Source organism: Taudactylus pleione, unplaced genomic scaffold (genome assembly GCF_031769625.1).
Source record: "Taudactylus pleione unplaced genomic scaffold, aTauple2 ptg003505l, whole genome shotgun sequence".
Lineage (NCBI taxonomy): Eukaryota > Metazoa > Chordata > Amphibia > Anura > Myobatrachidae > Taudactylus > Taudactylus pleione.
In genome coordinates, this window is record NW_028287850.1 from 641298 (window position 1) to 661427 (window position 20130).

The 20130-nt window shown below is 45.8% G+C and overlaps 1 protein-coding gene across 3 annotated transcripts in view; it reads right to left on the minus strand.

Moving 5' to 3' along the window:
* The window catches only part of GNG12 (G protein subunit gamma 12), a 112329-nt gene that overhangs the window by 64999 nt on the left and 27200 nt on the right, over window positions 1-20130 (minus strand). For 2 of the 3 annotated variants that reach the window (XM_088466547.1, XM_088466549.1), the window contains exon 2: window positions 2300-2348. The gene's annotated coding sequence lies outside the window, so the exon portion shown is untranslated. Of the gene's footprint in view, window positions 1-2299; window positions 2349-13467; window positions 13604-20130 lie in introns of those variants that run through there. The other variant, XM_088466548.1, reaches the window with a different exon arrangement.

Here is a 20130-nt window from a genome sequence, read left to right on the forward strand (position 1 = left end):
GGACCGCCTATAGGCGCAGTAATATCGCCTGATGCGACTTTAGACACCACTATCGAAACTTGCGCCAGCCCTATGACAGGTGCAGATTGTCCGTCCGAGTATGTCTAAAATGTGAGCCTTTTAGCGTCTGCGTGCGCAAGCACGTCAGTGACTCACCCGTAACACGCTCAAAGACGGGACAATTTCATGCGTCTGAAGAGCCACCTCCCAGTCTCTGCCCAGGAACGTCCAGAATATTTCTGACACTGTGCGTCCCAAGCGTTACTGCGCCAGTCACAACGCACAATTTTTATGGATTTGCAAACACAGAAGTAACACATATTGTATGACTTTGCACACACAGACGTAACACAATTTTTATGGATTTGCGCACACAGACGGAACGCACAATATTTATGGATTTGCGCACACAGACGCAACGCACAATATTTATGGATTTGTACACACAGACGCAACACAATTTTTATGGATTTGTACACACAGACGCAACACAATTTTTATGGATTTGTACACACAGACGCAACACAATTTTTATGGATTTGCGCACACACAGTCGCAACACAATTTTTATGGATTTGCGCACACACAGACACAACACACAATTTTTATGGATTAGCGCACACGGTAGCAACACAATTTTTATGGTTTGAGGAATTTGTATCAGAGCCCTTTGATTGGGGGACAGAAATGTAACATGAGTCACGTGTCACAATTGATTTTAAGTATAGTTTGGGTAACATTCAGTTTTTGTTTGTGTGTCAATCGTAAGTTTAGGGTCTTAAATCATATTGTAAAAATAATTAGGAGGGCAGGTTCACATAGATATATAAGCCCCCTCAGTTCCTATGTCCATTCTGTTGTAACATGAGTCACACCTATAAACAATGAAATTTAACTACTATGAGTACATTTTTTTCTGCTTCTAAGCATTAATTATGATTACCTAACCCATATTATATATTTTTAAAATATTGAATTTCAGCTTCATTTGTGTATGTGTGGTGCGTTTAACCTTCTAAAAATGTACATGAAATGTAACGTGAGTCACATGGAATGACCCTAATAATGACTATAAGCATACATTTATTTAAGGTCTAAAGTAAACAAATAGAGCAGTTTCGGAATCTTTGGCGTGTTCTTCCCTTTTTAAAACCACAGTTGCATCACTAGCTACCTGAAACATTTGGTAATAATAAGCTGTCAACTTCCTTCCTGGCTCCTATCAGTTTGCTGTTAAACAAAGATTAAACTGCTTGATAAATCCACTAGGTGGCAGCAACGTTGTCACAACAAGGATGGCAAACAAGTACATTTAGTCCATGGTGAATTAGCCAGCATTGCTAGTAGGTGTAATAACCTAATCACATACAATAAACAATCTCTGCGGATCATACATAGTAGTAGTATTTTGGATCGCTGCTATTGCGCCCCCCCACCAAGTCCCGGTCTCTCTACTGTCTCTGTCCGTGTCCCTGTTGGTGTCCGGATGAAGGGTCGACAATGTATAGGTTGACACCAGTTGGTTGACAGCTTCAAATGCTGGACACATCAATGGTCAACACAAAAAAAAAGTTGACACGTGATTTTTTTTATTATGGTTAAGGTTAGTGTTATGCAGAGTACACACTAGACAGGATCGAACAACATATCGGGCACATCGTCTAATGTGTGTCCACCATGTCGCTGACGATGCGCGCTCCAGCGCGTCATTAGTGAAAACACCCGACGGACATGCATGCAGATGTGACAGGCAACACCTTTAGCGAGGGCTGAACGCAGCATGGCCCCGCCGTTGCTTCGTCGCTGCTGGCATTAGCAAGTGTGTACGCACTTGCTGATGCTGCACCCAATCACCCCCCCGGATCCCGTCGCTAAGGAGGTTGGTACACACACACACTCGACATCGTCTAGTGTACGAGCCTTTAGGCTGCCAGGAGAGTTGGTTAGGTTTAAGCACTATGGGGAGGGTTAGTCTATGGTTAGGCTTAGGTACTTTTAAACACACCCCTAGCTTCTGTCTGTGTCTTTTCATCTCTTGTTTATTCTTATAACGAGACAATGGTGGACAGCGCTGTACAGCGAGGGAAAACCTGTAGCTGTGTTCAGCTCCTGAGAGTTACAAGCGACCATTCAGAACAAAATACTTATATGTAGGAGTAGAAAACTTGTACAGAATGAGCCCCCTCCCCACATTTCCGAGACTGTCCGATAACAATCTGTTATGTATTTCTGAGATCATTACCTCCTCCGCAATGACCACAGAGGCAGGGAGCAGATAACACAAATGTACAGGACTTACCTAGAGGGGTTACTGCTGGTAATGGTTTATACGTGGTCTTCCTGGAAATCTGGAAAGAAATAAAACACACAGGTTAGCACCACTGAGAACACAGATTTCCTTGTAGAGGGCGCAGGGGGTACTGGTGATTTCTGCACCCAAATTGCTCTCACTGAGCGCCCAAGTCTCTAGTGCCCAATAAGCTCGACCCCGGGGATACAGCTTTTCTTTCATTATACCCAATGAAACATGCTGTAATGCACAAACATTTGCAGATATTTACAAAATGGAAAACTGCTCATACATTATAACAGCAAAGTGCCTCACAATACGGAGCTTCAATTCCTGACCAAGCCCCATCAGTGTGGAGTTTACATGTTCTCCCCTGGTCAGATAGTTAACATTCAGAATGTTGACAGGTTATGAATGTCAACATGGATGTTAGCTGGACAATCAATATGTCAACATATAATTAGGTTGAGATGATTAAAATGACATGTTCAGAATGTCGGCATTAACACGTCGACACCAAAACAATGTCGATTTTTTTGTTGTTGATTTATAGGGTTAGGTTTAGGCTAAAATAGGCAAAAAAAACCTCAGGACTAACAAGCACAGAAATGACAGGACAGACTAGGCTGAACTTAAACCGAACGTTCCACATAATTGAGAGGATGGGGATTAGTCTCCGTGTAGCACTGAATATTCTATGTAACGCACTTTGGAATATGTGCAAACTATCTAAAATGTTAATACATATACCTAAATATAACATTATTTCAGAATAACATAAGTGAGCCTATAGAAAGTGTCAGGTAAAGCAGACTAGACAGAAAGGCCACAGAGCGTCCCAAGTTCTCAGGCTTATTACATTCATTACCCAATTATATCTATAACTCTACAAGGACACTCTGGGAAGTTCTTTGAAATGAATGCAGCATTTATGTACTGTATACACTACTGTATCACACAGGGAGGCCTGTACACTGTACACACTACTGCATCACACAGGGAGGCCTGTACACTGTATACACTACTGTATCACACAGGGAGGCCTGTATGCTGTACACACTACTGCATCACACAGGGAGGCCTGTACACTGTACACACTACTGCATCACACAGGGAGGCCTGTACACTGTATACACTACTGTATCACACAGGGAGGCCTGTACACTGTACACACTACTGCATCACACAGGGAGGCCTGTACACTGTATACACTACTGTATCACACAGGGAGGCCTGTACACTGTACACACTACTGCATCACACAGGGAGGCCTGTACACTGTATACACTACTGTATCACACAGGGAGGCCTGTACACTGTACACACTACTGCATCACACAGGGAGGCATGTACACACTACTGCATCACACAGGGAGGCCTGTACACTGTATACACTACGGCATCACACAGGGAGGCCTGTACACTGTACACACTACTGCATCACAAAGGGAGGCCTGTACACTGTATACACTACTGCATCACACAGGGAGGCCTGTACACTGTATACACTACTGTATCACACAGGGAGGCCTGTACACTGTATACACTACGGCATCACACAGGGAGGCCTGTACACTGTATACACTACTGTATCACACAGGGAGGCCTGTACACTGTATACACTACTGTATCACACAGGGAGGCCTGTACACTGTATACACTACTGTATCACACAGGGAGGCCTGTACACTGTATACACTACTGCATCACACAGGGAGGCCTGTACACTGTACACACTACTGCATCACAAAGGGAGGCCTGTACAGTGTACACACTACTGCATCACAAAGGGAGGCCTGTACACTGTATACACTACTGTATCACACAGGGAGGCCTGTACAATGTATACACTACTGTATCACACAGGGAGGCCTGTACACTGTATACACTACTGTATCACACAGGGAGGCCTGTACACTGTATACACTACTGCATCACACAGGGAGGCCTGTACACTGTATACACTACTGCATCACACAGGGAGGCCTGTACACTGTACACACTATTGCATCACACAGGGAGGCATGTACACACTACTGCATCACACAGGGAGGCCTGTACACTGTATACACTACGGCATCACACAGGGAGGCCTGTACACTGTATACACTACTGCATCACACAGGGAGGCCTGTACACTGTACACACTACTGCATCACACAGGGAGGCATGTACACACTACTGCATCACACAGGGAGGCCTGTACACTGTATACACTACGGCATCACACAGGGAGGCCTGTACACTGTACACACTACTGCATCACACAGGGAGGCCTGTACATTGTATACACTACTGCATCACACAGGGAGGCCTGTACATTGTATACACTACTGCATCACACAGGGAGGCCTGTACTCTGTATACACTACTGCATCACACAGGGAGGCCTGTACACTGTATACACTACTGTATCACACAGGGAGGCCTGTACACTGTATACACTACTGCATCACACAGGGAGGCCTGTACACTGTATACACTACTGCATCACACAGGGAGGCCTGTACACTGTATACACTACTGAATCACACAGGGAGGCCTGTACACTGTATACACTACTGAATCACACAGGGAGGCCTGTACACTGTACACACTACTGAATCACACAGGGAGGCCTGTACACTGTACACACTACTGCATCACACAGGGAGGCCTGTACACTGTACACACTACTGCATCACACAGGGAGGCCTGTACACTGTACACGCTACTGAATCACACAGGGAGGCCTGTACACTGTATACGCTACTGCATCACACAGGGAGGCCTGTACACTGTATACGCTACTGCATCACACAGGGAGGCCTGTACGCTGTATACACTACTGCATCACACAGGGAGGCCTGTACGCTGTATACACTACTGCATCACACAGGGAGGCCTGTACGCTGTATACACTACTGCATCACACAGGGAGGCCTGTACGCTGTACACACTACTGCATCACACAGGGAGGCCTGTACACTGTATACACTACTGTATCACACAGGGAGGCCTGTACACTGTATACACTACTGCATCACACAGGGAGGCCTGTACACTGTATACACTACTGCATCACACAGGGAGGCCTGTACACTGTATACACTGCTGTATCACACAGGGAGGCCTGTACACTGTATACACTGCATCACACAGGGAGGCCTGAACACTGTATACACTACTGTATCACACAGGGAGGCCTGTACACTGTATACACTACTGTATCACACAGGGAGGCCTGTACACTGTATACACTACTAATAACTAATAACAGTAACATATGATTTTCAATTTCCCTGGCACAGAGATTGGCTACAATTCTTCTCTCTGTACCACGCTGGTGGCAATCACTAGTACAGTCATCAGTGAACAAGACAGAGGTGAGTACAATCCACTAATCACCTATGCCTGAGATCTGCATACTGTATGGAGGACACGCCAACTGGAACGGACTCTCATTAAACTGGGGCAACACAGACGGTGTAATGGTTAGCATTACTGCCTCACAGCACTGAGGTCGTGGCTTCGATTCCCAACACGGCCCTACGTGTGCGGAGTTTGTATATTCTCTCTGTGCTTGCGTGGGTTTCCTCCGGGTGCTCCGGTTTCCTCTCGCACTCCAAAAATATATTGGTGGGTTAATTGGCTCCCAACAAAAATTAACCCTAGTGTGTAAGTATGTGCGTGTACATGTGATATGGAGATATAGAGTGTAAGCTCCACTGGGGCAGGGACTGATGTGAGTGGCCAAATATTCTCTGTAAAGCGCAGGGGAATATGTGTGCGCTATATAAATAACTGGTAATAATAACAATAATTAAACCCCGTGGAAGGTTTCCTTCTGTTGCCCTTGGACACCAAAAGAAGAGAAACTGACGTTTTATTCATGTAAGGGCACCACTAGCTTCCTGTGCCAGCACCACCAGGGTGTCTAATGGTTATTACTCATCTACTGGGTGAAAATTAACCCAAAAGGGAAAAGATTACTTTCTAAAGCTTTGAATGGCAGGGCCAATGGATTACGGCCTTGTTTTTTTTTACTGCAGAAAACGGTTTTGGGTTGTTTTTATTTACCCCAGAATACAGCTCCGTGACTAGGGGATGGCAGAGGTCCTCTCTGTGTGTGCCAGACTTTCACTAGACAGAAGAATGTCCGGTCTGCCACCAGCAACCTATACAAACATTTACAAAAGGTAATAAGTAATACATGTCAGCGACTTCCCTGTCCTTCCTTATTTTTGCAGCTAGTTTGCTCATCTTAGGTTGATCATTTTAGGTCTGGAGGAAGACATGTTTCTGAGTTTTGTACTGTTATTCATCTGAGGAACTGTAGCAGGGTTCACTCACTAGAGGCCCAGGCTTCGCTGGGTATGCAGGCCACATTTGGGCTCACAGGTTTGGAGAGGCTCCTCTGAGAGGGAAGGACATGCCCTGCGATGCCATCAAGTGACACTAGTGCCAGGGGCTGCCTATGCCAATCTCTACAGCTGTGATCAAAGATATTTTTGCACTTCTCCAAGTCCTGCAGTCTATGAAATCGCCGTCAGGCAAAGTGTTTCCTTATTTGGAACTTCTCTCAAGAATTCAGCATCTTCCCATTACTTTTATTTTCATCATTCCCATATGTCTGTCTGAGATAAGACACCTGCACTTGGGATGATGAACAGCCGGTCACAAATCAGGTGCAAACTACTTTATAGTATTTCTGTATTACAATCCATATGCTGAACTAGAAATTTGTGACGTTCAGAAATGGTAACACGTATTCCTGGTTTATGGCACACATGTCACAATTACAGCCATGTAGTAAGCCAGGAGTAGGCAACGTGAGCAACTCCAGCTGTGGTTGAACTACACATCCCAGTTTGCCCTACTGTTAGGACATGCTAAAACTGTGAAAGCGCATGCTGGGTACTGTAGTTCCACAGCAGCTGGAGTGCCACACATTGCCTAAACCATTTATGGGCCACAAAGGCATTTACTATTAAACTACAAAATACACTAATACAACAGAAACTCCTTGTCTTACGTCCGCGCAAAACATTTGAACCGTATGTCCGAGCGATGGCGAAAGTGTCCGGGTAGTGTTCAGTAACAGCCAATCATAATCCGTTCGCTAGTGTTTGTGGCAGTCATCATTATCATGCGCTATTTGTACCTTCTCCTGACCACCTGCAAATATGGCTTTCCCAAGCTTACATGTATATTTCCTGGTGTACATAGATGGCTTTCCCAAGCATACATGATGTATATATTTCCTGGTGTACATAGATGGCTTTCCCAAGCTTACTTGTATATTTCCCGCTGTATATAGATGGCTTTCCCAAGCTTACATGTATATTTCCTGGTGTACATAGATGGCTTTCCCAAGCATACATGATGTATATATTTCCTGGTGTACATAGATGGCTTTCCCAAGCTTACTTGTATATTTCCCGCTGTATATAGATGGCTTTCCCAAGCTTACATGTATATTTCCCGGTGTACCTAGATGGCTTTCCCAAGCATACATGATGTATATATTTCCTGGTGTACATAGATGGCTTTCCAAGGCATACATGGATATTTTCCTGGTGTACCGCACTGGGTATACATTTCAATGCCCCTGTACAGGACTATGTGTGTGTGCTCACTGTTCTAGGCATGCATAGAGTGAGCGCACACAAGATACGCTAAACTGGTATAATGCATCAGGATCACCACGCAGGGATAAAACCGGAAGAAAATGTGCAGTCATTACATCATTAACATTCCAGAATGAAGGTAAGTAAAACGAATAGGCTAAATACAGCGGCATAAGCATCATTTATACTGTTCTAATTGCTTAATGTCTGCACCCCTGAGCCTTTTATCGCATCTAGAACGGATATTTCCTCTTCAATAACTCAGCTATTCTAAAGCTAAAAGTGTCAGAGAAGAACAAATATAGAATATGGATTTTGTATTTTCCATAATTGGACATCAGTAGAGAGAAACTAAACTGGTTTATGTGGAATATAAAAGGTGCATTACCACTCAAGATGCCCCTACCACTAAGCCGGAGCCCCCGGGAACTTCACCTCAGGGGGAAACCACTGGGCAAGGCACTAGTCCATCCGATCACACACCCCTCAGATGCCATGTGGGGCACCAGCGTCGCAGAGGAGGCACCATAGATGGTAGTGTAGACGCAGGGAAATATATCTGCACAGACAGCTACAATTATTTCTTTCATAACTGGGAAAGTGTTAGTTTAAAAATTAAATTTCCACCACCGGTACCTGGATAATTAGTCATTTGCGTCAGTTGCTGCCCCGGTGGAGCACCCGGAGGTATCTAGCGTTCCTTTTAGCTTCTTGAGCATCTGAAATGAGGGCATGGCCTTTTGGGGGAGATATATGACCTTCTGGCAGACCCCCCTTTCCGTCATTCTAGGGGCCTGCCCTAAGCGCTCCCCGCACTGTGAACAGTTGTCGTACTGCATGCGCACGCCATCTATTCAGGCTCTGCTCACCCCAACTGCGTCCAGTATTTTTGAGAAACGTATTGAGTGTGATGTAAGCACTGTATTATGAGCCTCCCTGCATTATACCCCCCCATGGGCTCCAGCTTGTACTCTGCTGTAGGCCCTGCTGCACATAACCTATGGGTATCCTGGGATGGATTAATAAGGGACTATTATCAGGTTTCCCAACACGGAGGTCCTTAGAGGCTTCCAATATCCTTACATATAACAGTAGGCGTGGTAACCATACATGTATGTGTGATAGACTAGTCATGTGTCTAATCCACCCCTTAATAGTTAACCTGCCGTAGAGGTAGAGAATAAGCATCGTACATAGCGTTCCGGAACGGCACAACGCAGGGCCCTGCAGAGGAGATTTTCTATTATAGGGGTACTCAGGAAATGTAGCAATGTAGTTCCTACTCCTACGGCAGCACATCGCCCCCAGAATTGACCCCTATGGGCGATGTCACGTCCAATCATCTCCGACAAAACATGGTTTCCTATGGGACTATATCAGAAACCAGCGCTTTTAACTCCTTACTGGCAATGCTGCAGGCAGAGTAGTGTAAAGTGCTGCTCCCGGTACAAAGCGTCTCTGCACACAGCGTAAGAAGCGCCCTTCTGATTCTGCTTAGGATTGATACGTGGGGGGGGGGGGGGGTGGACTGATTACACAACGGATATGGATCATTAGATCTACAGTAACTAGGTAGACAATATTTGGGTAGACAATGGAAGTTAGACAGGCAATAGGTTGACCAGTAAGGAGGTCGACAGGTACTGAAGGTCAACAGGGTCATTACATCGACACACAAATGGTCAACACAGAAATAGTCGACGCATGTTTTTTTTTTCTAGCCCTATCTTCACCCTAACCCTCCCCTTGGTGCCTCACCCCAACCGTCGCTGTAGGTGCCTCACTCCAACCGTCGCTGTAGGTGCCTCACCCCAACCGTCGCTGTAGGTGCCTCACCCCAACCGTCCCTTCTAGTGCCTAACCCTCCAATAAGTGCCTAACCCTAAAAAAAACCAACAAAAAAATGTGTTGACCATTTGTGTGACGACCTAATGACCATTTCGACCTTCTGTATCTGTCGACTTTCTTACTAGTCGACCTTTAGTGTGTCAACCTTCAGACCCTGTCGACCTTTGCCTATCTAACTTCCACTGTCTACCTAGTTACTGTAGACCTAATGACCAGGTACCTTACACAACATGCTGCTGGCTCGTACACAATGTTTCCAGGACAGACTGCTGAGCGGATACTGTCAAACATGACACTAATGTAGAAACACACAGATGAGGAAGAAGAAAAGATACAAATCAACAAGGGGCTTATAGAAGGGACTTTCACTTTCTATATTGCAACATAAAACGTTCTCTTCCTAGAACATCCGTACACACCCCTGGCGGAGACTGATATCGCTTCTGCCTATAACCTTTGCTTGGCTCCAGAATCCCGATGAAATAATCAGCTACAGGTTGAGTTTCCCATATCCAAATATTCCGAAATACGGAATATTCCGAATTACGGAATAATTTTGGCATGACTGAGATAATAAAACCTTTGATTTTTGATGGTTCAATGTACACAAACTTTGTCTAAGGTACAAATTATTAAAAATATTGTATAAAATTACCTTCAGGCTGTGTGTATAGTGTGTAAATGAAACATAAATTTATTTCCTGTATGTACACAAACTTTGCTTGAGCCACAAAATTATTGAAAATATTGTATAAAATGAGCTGCAGGCTATGTGTATAAGGTGCATATAACACATAAATGCATTCTGTGTATATATTGGGGTCCCATTCCCAAGATATTTCATTATGATATGCAATTATTCCAAAATACGGAATATTCCGTTATCCAAAATACCCCTGGTCCCAAGCATTTTGGATATGGGAGACTCAACCTGTATATTGTATAGTACCTAGAGTATATTGTTACCTCTGCGTCACACCAGATGGTAAATGTGAAATATTGTGGAGCCCAATGGAACATTATGGCACTTCATAAAGGTCAATAATAATTATGAACTGCGGCACCTAATATAATATTCCATTCAGACACCCGCAGCAGAACCTGAGAATGAGGCTGTATTGTAGCACTGTATTTCCCCAGAAGTATTACCACCTCATCTAAGAAAGATCTCGGCTTTGTTCAGTCAGCTCATAATCTGAACTGTTATAGCAGCAGCCGCGAGCACAATGCTGGGTACATGCTCTGAATGCACAGCGTATGGAGAGAGTACACAGCTATTAATAGTAATACGTCTGTGTACACAAGTGCACCAACACTTCCATTTGTTATCCGAATCTCTATCACACAGAGGTATACTGTGCAAACAGCCGTACAATAATATAACTATTTATTCCATCTGTAGGAAGCAAGCGCGGTTGAAAGAGGGGAAAATACAATAAATATTATATATATATATATATATATATATATATATATGTGTGTGTGTGTCAGCTGCCTTTTTGGTAGTATGATAGAAGTTATGTTTGGTGACTGTCTCGCCTTTAAAAGCCATAAGTTAGTTGGCCGGTGAGCTTTAAACCAGGTAACACTTTCAGTTTAAACTGTGACAGCAGCTACTAGGTTTCCATAAGTATGACAGGACCTGCAGAGAAATGAGGTCCCGTGATGTGGGCTGCAGGCTTAGATGCATTGATCAGTCCATTAACCAAAACCTAATTATATATAATATATATATATATATATATATATATATATTCATGCTAGCACACTGCACCTGTTGAAACCCAAGCAGTTCCTCTTTCCTGTTTGGGGTGTCCCTCTGTATCTAGGAGGTGAGGGTCCCTTGACGCTGGGCTGCAGGCTTAATGCTTTGATCAAATAGAGACAAAATCCCCTTGGTTTTATTTGCTGCACATATAGATTTGCAGTATATTATTGTTAGCGCAGATACCAAAAGCTTTTCTGAGATATATATATACATATATACACACACACACACACACACACACACACAGATATCTATCTATGTTCATTCTAGCACCCTGCAACTGTTAAAACCCATGCAGTTCCCCTTTCCTGCCTGGGGCGTGGCTCTCAGCTCTGGTGATTCTAGCACACAAACTGCTGAATCTCCGCATTTTGATGCATCAGCTGAGTGTGCTAGAAGCACCAGAGCAGAGAGTGACAGCCTTGGCAGGATATAGGAACTGCATAGGTTATGACAGATGCAGGGTGCTAGAAAGAACCAAATTCACACAAGGATGAAACGTTAAAGTGTAATAAAGCAACAATTTACAGACCCTTCCCTGTAAAGTGGCAGCACCCGTCCATCCTATGCATCCTCACCCCTCCACTGCTCAGGAAAGGAAGAACCAGAACTCGCTAAAAGGTTTAATTCAGGACATCCTGAATGCGTTTCAGTCACCAAATGTGACTTTCATCAGGGGCATTTATCAAGCACATTCTAACAATGATAGGCAGAAGCAGACTGGGTGCTATGGGCAACTTGTTCACTCTTTAGGAGGCCTAATACAACTCCCTTTTAGTCTCCACTGCCATACATCTTACCAGAATTCTGTGAACGCTGCTGACACAGGTTTGTAATCCAATTCTTCGTTCTGAATATCGGGTCAGTATACATGTGTTGGGACATACTGTATTACACAAGCTAAGCCGAACAGAGAGACCGCAGCCAATGACCGCACAAAGTCATGCAGATTGCAATTCAGTATAACCAGCGTTAATAGCGAGACCCATACAATTTGGTTATATAGGCAAGTACTGGAGTTAGGGGGAGGGTTAGGGATAGGCACTAGGGGGTGTGTTAGGTTTAGGCACCGGGGGTGGAGGGTTAGGGGTAGGGTTACTTATCTAGAGGCATTGTAACCTGCCATCACGTACACATCCCAAATATTGTGGTGTAAAACGAGGGAAAGGTGTTAAATCAGGGTGGAGGGCTGGAATAGGGGAGGTATTTGAAATGCCGGCTGTCATGATAACGGTGTGGGCATCCTGACGGTAAGCAGCGGGGCTAGGGAGAGGGTAAGGGTTAGGCACTGGGGGGAGGGTAAGGGTGAGGCACTGGGGGGAGAGTAAGGGTGAGGCACTGGGGGGAGGGTAAGGGTTAGGGGTTAGGGTACTTACTGGTCGGTATTTCAACTGCACCGGGATGCAGCCGTCAGGATTCTGACTGCCGGGGTCCCAAGTGCCAGTACCCTGTACCCAACCCCTGGGATAGGACCAATTCCAGTACAGTACAGATTAATGTACATATGTGGTTTTGACTGCATATAACCCCTCCTCCCTCAATGATAAATACCTGACTTTATATTAGATGGCAAAGAAGACACAAACTGTGACTCCTATTTCTGACATAAGGGGTACGATTCAATTCTGCGCGCTCTTAGCCAGACTAAAGGATTTCTTCCCACACCATCCTGAGGGTGCGAACACAAATTCCACTATGTGCCATCCGGCTGGCACTTAAGTTGAAAAGTGGCGGTTAGCGTGCCTAAACACATAACTTAAGGCGCGCTAACTGGCAACTCACGACACAATGCCGGACGCAGGGGAAACAATAGAACAGCTCCGGGAACTCCTTTCGTTACATCATATTGGGCCGTCGCAAGATCACTAGAATCAGCCCCGAGACGTGTACAGTATATTACATTTTCTAACCAAAAAAAAATAAAATACATACAATAAAACACAAAAACTTACCTGAGGAAACAAATATTAAACTCACAACTAAAAGGCAAACAGGTCAGACGTTGCTGAACCTCATCCGCACATTCCACACACTAGCGTGTGCGATAACTATCAGCAAGGTGACAAGAATTCGTCTCGGAAGGACAGCAAAGGGAATGGCTGCACCGACTCTCACCAGATGCGGCCATTTACTAAAGGGGGAGGAAATGACACCAGGAATTTTAAACAGAGAGTTCAAAGAATGCAAATGTAGTGATTAAGCCAAGCAGCACGGAGCCAAGACCAAAACATCCCCCCTGCACGCTGCTAGGTCTGACGAGCAACACTCCCAAAAATACTCGTTTTTCTAGCTGTGACACACACACACCGAGGGCACGGCCTCATGCTCTCGCAATTACCAAAGATTTAAAGATCTGTGTATTACAAGAGAGCTCTAAAATGAGGGTACGCTGCAGTCCCAGGACAGCATGTGCAGAAAAAGCGATTATACATCGATTATATTTCGCCTTGCGCACATACAGATGTGTCCTCATACACTTAGCGCCTTTTCGCCATATAGCGTGTGACGATTGGCGCTCCGCCACAGGTACTGAAGTGTACTTTTCCCCTAAATATTGCATATTAGTCGCTTCGTAGTCACATACAAAGCGGCTTGCAATGTAACAGGGACACCAGTTTTGTTGCAAAGGAATTGGTACAATGTACTAAGTCACAGATTAAGCCTAACGGAGCGTGGCGGGAGCAATGGCTGAGGCCGCTCGTATCGGAACCTTTTTTGGATACACACTAGACCAGGCCTGGCCAACCTGTGGCTCTCCAGCTGCTGTGAAACTAAAAGTCCCAGCATGCCCTGCCTGTTTTGCCATTAGAGATTGCTAAAACTGTGGCAGGGCATGCTGAGACTTGTAGGCCATTCCTGCAATAAACGATATATCGTCTCATCCGGTGGATTGGAGGGACATTTTGGGCACTTTGCCTTAGTGTGTACTCACTTTGTCATCAGCGACATCCTCCGTCGGCCCTACATGCAGGGCCGATGGGGGATGTCGTTAGCGAAGGCTATGCTGCCGAATGCAGCATGGCCCCCGCCGTTGCTGCCTGCATCGGCAAGTGTGAATGATAATGCAGGACCCGGCTCTCCTGCCGAGTCCTGCAGCTACCAATGTTGGACTGGGTACAAATAGTCTACATCATCTGTGCACAGTTCCTGCGGGTTGCATACGAGATCTACTGGTTGTGACGCGGCAATTTGATGCGATTAGAGCAAAGGTGGATGAGGACTCATTTGTAAGGTCACCTTAGGGCCAGGGCTTAAGAAAACAGGTCACTAGCAAAACTTCCATTAAGAAACCTGAATGGCTGCGTTACATTTAGCGGATCTTTAGTATACTTACCAATATTTGAAGATAACAGGAAGACACTGCAGTTATACGTGGTGCCCAGCAGAGATAGGAATCTACACCTACTCAGCATCTGGTCCACTAACCTGCCCCCCATTATCATGGCCTTATGTTTTATATACAGATCCTGCATACAAGGTAAGAAGGCATACCGCCAGCTATAACGATATGGGTGTATACAGCAGGGACCTTTACCAGTCGCTGTATGTGGGTATCACCAGATGTCTGGCAGATGTGGCCACACAGGTTAAGAAATCAGCCACATATCTATAGAATGCTACCGGGTTGGGTAGAGGATCCTGGCGGTCAGAATACCGACAGTGGCATCACGACAGTCAGAATCCCCTCAGGATTAGGTTAGTATTCTAACCCTAAAGGTGCATACACACGTAACGATTTTCGAACGATTTAACTATAACGACGTCGTTATCGTTCAATCGTTGAATAAGATCTTTCATTTTTTGAGTTATAACGATGAACGTTCATGTTCGTTCCAGTTTGTAGTTCATTCTGACTGACCAACTGAAAGATTTTTTATTAAGGGAAGTAACAAAAATCGTTCGTAGTTCCAAAAAATCGTTCATTACACGTTAAAAAATCTGACAGATAATCTGACAGAAAATCGTTCATAAAATAGTTGGTAACAAAATCTTTACGTGTGTGCAGCTTAATGGTGCATACACACGGTCAGATTTCTCTTCAGATCTGAACGATAACAATTTAAAAAATCGTTCATATCTGAAGGAAAATCTGACACGATGCACGTTCCCGATGGTCAGATAACGATATCTGACATCTGATGTGTTTGCAGTCAGTTTTGGACGATTTCAGTCATTTTAATGCAGTCGAAAATCGTTCGTAGTTCAAATAGTTAGAAAAATCGTTCATCTGACTCATCTGACCATGTGTATGCTCCCATAACCCTCCCCCTAACCTACCTTTCTCGTAGCCTAACCCTAACCCTCCCCTCCCGCAGCCTAACCCTAACACCCCCCCCTCAACGCCTAACCCTCCCCTCCAGCAGCCAAACCCTAACTCCTCCCCCTAGTGCCCAACCCTAACTCCTCCCCCTAGTGCCCAACCCTAACTCTCCCCCTAGTGCCCAACCCTAACCCTCCCCCTAGTGCCCAACCCTAACCCTCCCCCTAGTGCCCAACCCTCACCCTAATGCCTAACCCTCCCCATAGTGCCTAACCCTAACCGTCCCTATAGTACCTAACCCTAACCTTTCCCCTAGTGCCTAACCCTAACCCTCCCCCTAGTGTCTAACCCTAGTGCCTAACCCTAACCCTCACCCTCACCATAGTGCCTAACCCTAACCGTCCCTATAGTGCCTAACCCTCCCCCTAGTGCCCAACCCTAACACATCCCCTAGTGCCCAACCCTAACCCTCCCCCTAGTGCCCAACCCTAACCCTCCCCCTAGTGCCAAACCCTAACCCTCCCCCTAGTGCCCAACCCTAACCCTCCCCCTAGTGCCCAACCCTAACACATCCCCCTAGTACCTAACCCTAAAGCCTCCCCCCCCTCCTCCTAACCCTAGTCCTTACCATCAGGAAGTCAGTGGACAGGATTCTGGAACTGGGATTTTGACTGCTATCTGGATTCCAGCACCGGTATTCTGACCACCGGGATGCAGACTACACCCAGATGCTGCCTATTCAACAGAAATTACTTTTTATAACCTCCAGACAACTTTCGATCATTTTCTTTGGGGTGTATGTGACATTTATCAGGATTTGGCCCTGATCAGTATAATTCTATCTCCGCATATCACAGCAATAAGAAATTAAGTATCTCAGCCCAACCCTAGGAAGTGATACATATTTAGCAATCTCACAATATCCTCATTCTTACGAGATCATGGAGACTGTGTGTTACCTGCGCTCACTAATGAAACAGACAGAACAAGAGACGTGAAACCAAATCATTTTATAACTGAAAAGTTGCAGTTTAATTCTGAATTCTAAAGAGCCATCGCCCCATGGAAACATCCAGTACGGCACATGGAAAGGACACGCGAGAGAAGACGGAGCGCTCCGCTTCCTGAAAATCGCTCTGCACAAACGTATAAATAGAATTGATTGCAGACAAGCAACTGTCACCGACAGCTTCATATCTATGGCAATGAAAAGAGCACGGAGATTACTGCACAAGGACATTTCCAAGTGGCTGTGCTGCTCCCATACAGCAATTCATCTCGGTACCCACATGCGGATTCACTCTCCAGATGCAATGTACCGAGTAACATTCAGTTAATAAATACCAGAATGAAATAGAATAGAGATCAGCTGGAGGAGAGGCAATCTATGTGGGGAATTAAATTAGCCACGGGGTTTTAGCTGCAGGGTGAAGTGGCCGGAGCTAATCAATTACTGTCCGTGGTACGGCTGTGACTAGCCCTTACAGAGCACCGCCGATTTCTGCTCGTACCCTAGTAAAGTGCAAACAGAAATCCATGTTCACCTGCGCTTCCGGGGCCAGTCACGGACTTAGCGCAGGCAATTATTGAATAGTTCTGGGTCTATGGCTTAAGGTGCCCATCCACTAGACCAGAGCTCGACAAATCCCAGGGGCCAGGTCGCCATAGTGACCAGATTTTGGTGCCTGGCGACCAGATTTTACAGGGAGGGAAGAAGCAGATCAGCCCCAGCAGAGATTCTTGCGGTGGGCATTTCCTGCAGTGATCGCAGTTTTAAAAATTGATCGGGTCATGTAGGACTCGCTGGTGTTGTGGCAGGGGCGTCGCCCCCTACCAATCACCGCGCGGCACCTCCCCCAGCCAATCACCGCGCGGCGTCCAGTACGCCAATCACCGCGCGGCGCCTCCCCCCAGCCAATCGCGCCGCGGCGTCATCCCTGCTAATCGTCTTCTCCGCGGCACCTGTTTGCAGGCATCCATCTGGCAAGTGTATTGTTGGTGGTGCCGGGCCCATCTAGTAGCTGGCGCTCCTTCAGCAAGCTGAGCTCTGCGCACGAAGGAGGCAGGGAAGGTGGACACTGCAAAGAGGAGGGAGCTGCAACAATGACCCGGCCGGGGGCTCCCAGCAAAAGCAAAAGTAACCACTACCCCATGTGTAGTGTAACAGCTACATAACACAATTTTAATCCTGTAATTTTTCTTTTGGGGTGGGGGTTTGGGTTCTGGCTCCCACACTTTTGCCCTGGCTCCTAGATTTTAGAACAATTTGTCGAGCCCTGCACTAAACGATTAAGTTGAGCGACTGAACGATAACGATCCTTCAATAGTTTGCAAAAATGTCTAAAACGACCGGCGATGCGCGTGCCCGCTGCTCATTATCATCGTGCAAACATGCTGGGCAACCTGACGATAACGTCATGATTGAGCATGTTTGCAGATGATGGATGAGCCTGCACTGAACGACTGCTCGGTCAGTGCAGACTCATCGTAGACTGACAAACCACTGCACTATCACAATGTCGTACCCGTGCAGTCGTTTTCATGTCTGCTAGTGGATGGGCACCTTTACGGTGCGATAGCAGCGGGTTTACCACAGGAAAATAAACTCCCCGGCTAATCGAATTTGCCCGTGTGTCTGCAAGATCACAAATACATAGAACATAGACATCTCATTTAATTAGAAAGATCAAGGGGTATAGTTATAAAAATGTTGTTCTAAGCATGACGTAACGTGGCGATAAAGATTCTCTGCGACACTGGCAGGGAGCAGTATGGGAGAACCTTAACACTTTGCCGATAAGCGAGAGCACGAACCGCCTAGAGAGCTTGCAGAAGCGCAGCGGAATGGTAATCTCACGCTTGGGCCTCCAGTTGCACTGAAGGAAAAAAAAAAATTCATATAAAGGTCGATAAAAAAATAAAATAATAATTATCCTAAAAATATTTGACCTTGGAAAAATGATTGATTAAAAATATATATTTCAGTTATTGGCCAGTACTGCTCTGGTGCATGCGCCATTGTGAACGTCCTGGACTAGGATTACCGTTACGAAGGCCCGTGGAAGCCACTGCAGAAATCTTATTGCCACAATAGGGCTTTTCACCCTTTCCCCAGTCTAATATTCAAGGGGTCATTTGGGAACCAAAGTTACAGGGCAAGACTACTGCAAGTGCATTATGGGTACTGCGCATGCGTCTACAGATATCCAGAACGCAGAAACCGCCACTGTCCCGATGTGATTGGATACAGATCAGTAATGTTACTTGGCCCTTTCCACTTATCGCGCTGTACATCTACGCACAGCCTTGCCGACAGCCACTCCCTGCTGGGGTACTAATAGTGATTCAACAAGGAAGGCAGTTGCTTATACGCACGCAATCGGTCGATTAATTCGCAGTGCGCATGCGTCGTGTGCGTGCTAGGCGCTGCATTAGGAATTGAGCACGCAGTGACTACGCAGAGCCATGGCAGAGTGATTGACAGGAAATGCCGTTTGTGGGTGGTGACGGGGGGCTCAGTCGAACGCTGGCGTGCCAGTGCGTTTCAACGCCGTTGCAGGGGCGTGCATAAATTATATACTGCAATACCAGATGCTGCCTGGGGCGTCATAGCGTGCGCATGAGTAAGCAATTCCTGGGTAAGGTCTGGGCTTCTCTAACTATTCGATGTTACCGATTGTTTCACTGTGTTGGTCACATATACGGATGTGAGTAAGGGGAAGTGGGCATCCTAATGTCAGGCTGCGATCGCAATGCGAATGCAACATTAAAATATCACCGCTGATACTGCGTATAAGCAGCATAGCGATCCGTAGTGAATCAGAGCCAGTGTTCATTGATTATAGAGTGCAAGACGATGCATGAATCAGGTGGGAGCGGGACAGCTGCGACTGGGCCACGCCTGCGAGTCAGGTGAAACGCACAAACACTCCGGCTGCTGTTTACATTTCCAGGACCCGGCTGATAGAGAACTGTTCCAGCACAGAGCGATATCACCGGAAGCCCTTACACAGGAAATTGCTCAGTCACAGAAAATACACAGAGCACATTTCCAAGACACTGCATCTGCCTTAATAATGACCGTGCCCCAGGACGTTGTCTTTTAATAGTTACGTAAACTGGTTTAAACCATTGCAAAGAAAAAAAAAAAACAGACTTGAGGGGGCATTTCTGTCCCAGTGACTCGGTCGCTGCGATGCTGAATGGAGACAGGGATTGCCAATGAGACAATCAAAGGCATCAGTTGTGTGGTGTATTGTGACAGTTAGTGCGGCATTCGCCAGGTGCTACTTCCATTCAGTATTACACTGCCAAGTTCTCAGGTTTAGGAGTTTCCCACCCATAAGCATACACA